This window comes from Canis lupus, chromosome 1 (assembly GCF_003254725.2).
Source record: "Canis lupus dingo isolate Sandy chromosome 1, ASM325472v2, whole genome shotgun sequence".
NCBI lineage: Eukaryota > Metazoa > Chordata > Mammalia > Carnivora > Canidae > Canis > Canis lupus.
In genome coordinates, this window is record NC_064243.1 from 17,989,149 (window position 1) to 17,992,246 (window position 3,098).

The 3,098-nt window shown below is 43.5% G+C and overlaps 1 pseudogene; it reads right to left on the reverse strand.

Moving 5' to 3' along the window:
- Positions 1-1,825: 1,825 nt before the first annotated feature.
- LOC112643433 (cell death activator CIDE-3-like) lies at positions 1,826-2,640 on the reverse strand (annotated as a pseudogene).
- Between the last annotated feature and the right edge of the window lie 458 nt (positions 2,641-3,098).

Consider the following 3,098-nt stretch of genomic DNA (forward strand, 5'->3'; position numbering starts at 1 on the left):
GTCTCTTCCATTAGTCTTTATCCATTGTTAACACCAGCACTATCCTACCTCATTACTGTAGTTTTATAATAAGTTTTGATATTTCGTAAAGCATGCTCTCCCACCTTATTTTTGAATAATATTTTGTCTATTATTTTTTATTTTATTTTTAACTAACCTCTACACCCAACACGGGGCTTGAATTTACGACCCCCAGATCAAGAGTCGCATGCTCCTCCTACTAAGCCAGCTAGTGCCCCCTACCTTGTCTATTCTTAGACCTTTGCATTTGATAAGATATTTAGAATTAGTTCGTTAAATTCTATCTCATGTTCTTCCCTCCCCTCTCCTTGCCATGGGTGTCAGAGCCACACTGAGGCCTGTGGCTTTCTCTGCCCTGTCCTGCTCCCTCTTGGTCTTTCACAAGTATCACCTCCAACAAATATGCTGCATTTCCAGAGCCATCTTGGCATCTGCTTCTTGGAGATTAGTCAACACTTTATTCTCAAAACCAAAAGAAAAAAATTTTAACATTTAACTATTTTTTAAAGGAAATTTCTTTTTTTTTTTTAAGATTTTATTTATTTATTCATGAGAGACACAGAGAGAAAGAGAGGCAGAGACACAGGCAGAGGGAGAAGCAGACTCCATGCAGGAAGCCCGATGTGGAACTCGATCCCAGGTCCCTAGGATCAATCCCTGGGCTGAAGGCAGTGCGAAACTGCTGATCCACCCGGGCTACCCAACATTTAACTATTAATTATGGTGTTTCCTATAAACTTTTTTGTGGATGCTCAAAATGAGATGAAGTAATCTCACTCCCTGGATTGATAAAAGCTTTCTTTTTAACCATAAATGGATGCTGACCTTAATCAAAAGTTTTCCTGCCCCTGCTGAGGTGATTATGCAATTTTTTCCTCCTGTTAAGTTAATATAGAGAATTATAATGGTTGATTTATGACGTTAAATACATCTTGTTTTCCTGAGGGAAAAAAGCAACTTGATCACGATGTATATTGACCTTTTGCATTTTGCTAGAATCTGTAAATATTTTGTATAGGATTTTTACATCTAATGTTCATGAGGGAATTAGCCTGCAATTAGCCTTTCTCACAGTGTATTGTCAAATGTTAATATCAAATTTATACCAGGCTCATAAAATGAGGTGAGCATTTTAGGAGAGCTGGTGCTCTCCCCCAGCATAAGTAACTTACTGTAAACATTCTAACGTTGCATTAGTGGGCTTGAGAGTTCACTCAGGAGCACTTTGCATGGAAGGTCAGGAGGTAGAGAGTGTAATGAAAATGTAGAGTGTGAAGACAGCTTGCTGAAGAGCAGACTTTATGCCATAGCCTTGATCAGCTAAGCTATGCTGGGAAGGAGAGAACTAGGCAAGGTCAAGAATCCTCAGTTCTCCATTAGCCTGCCTACTCAAGGTTTCTGGCCCTTCATTCTGCTTCTTAATTCGTGGTCTTATTGGGAAGAGGGAGCGTGAGAAGGCGAGAAGCTCTCTAGGGGCACCTGGATGGCTTGGTCAATTGAACATCCAAGGTTATGATTTTGGCTCAGGTCATGATCTCAGGGTCCTGGGATCAAGCCCTACACATTGGGCTCCATGCTCAGTGGGGAATCTACTGACGATTATCTCTCTCTCTCTCTCCCTCTGCTCTCCCCCCCCTCACACGCATACTCTCTCTCTCTCTCAAAATAAAATAAAATAAATCTTTATGAAGAAGAAGAAGAAGAAGAAGAAGAAGAAGAAGAAGAAGAAGAAGAAGAAGAAGAAGAAGAAGATCTCTAGCTGCCAGGCTTGTGGATGCTACCAGCTGAGCTTTAGGTCCCCAGTCTAGTCTTTGGCTGGGAAGACCTCCAAGAACTTGGGCCTTTGTTGTAGTGTCTTCAGACTGGTTGAGATGAGGGATGAGGTCTTGTCCTTGGGCTGCCCTCCCTCTGTGGCATCCAGGAGTTGCTTGATGTAACAGAAGGTGCCAAGAAACATGGTTTATATGCCGAAGAGGGGCCAATAAAGAACTTCCTTCATGATAAACCTTATCCCGTAGCAGTGCATATCCTAGGAAATGGAGTATGTGCCATCATGAGTTGCCTTCACTGTCAAACAACCAATGAAGTCCAGTAGACTCACCTTGACCAAGCCAAAGGTTCTGCAGGCCACCTTGATCTTCTTGGCAGACTTATGGGAGAGGGAGAATTAATACCTAGTCTTTTGCATCAAGACAGGGATGTAGTTATTAGCATCCCTTAAGGACTTCTAGGCTTTCAATGTTCTCCCCCAATAGGTAGGACCCCACGTGATGGACACTGCCATTTCTGCTCCTTCTGGAGGACCATGAACATTGTCTTGTCCATCAGGGTTTGGAAATACTCCTCTGTCTTTACGGTTCATGCTGTCTTCCTCCAGCAGGAAGAGGGATTGTCTGCCAGCATCAGGCTGTCCCAGACTTGGAAGGAGACCCTCAAGACTGTGTCATGATGCCCTTCTGCACACTCTGGTAGGCAGTGCTTACCCTGCAGAGCTGAGCCTCAGAGCCCCAGACTGGGCTCCAGCAGTGGCTACAGGGTCACCACCAAGGTGCTCACTTCCACACACCTGGAGAGGGACTTAAGATAGTAAAAGTTGAGGAACTTCATGGCATATTCCATCCTCCTTCAGCTGGAGTGCCTTGTACCACCCCCCACAGCCTCCTAATGTCCTTATGGTTCTGCCCTCTGGGAAACATTTCCTCCATCTTAATGTCTGGGAGAGATTGTGTAATCCTGGAGGAGGAGAGAAAAAAGAAAAAGAATGCATTAAGTAGGATTCCATTTATCAAAAGTTCAAAAGCAGGCAAAAAGAAGCTACTCTCTGTAGTAAGGCATACACAGCTGGCAATGCAAGAAAATGTGCATCACACGTGTCAGAGTGGTGGCTGTGCCTTTAAGGGCCATCGTTTAGCATGGGCACGCAGAAACTTCTCCACTGTTATCTGTTATTGACCTGGGCGGTGGTTGTACAGAACATTGTTTTAAAATTCTTTTTTTAAAAAGATGTTATTTATTTATTTGACAGAATGAGAGAGAGCACAAGCAGAGAGAGCACAAGCCTCCCTCTGGCAGGCAGA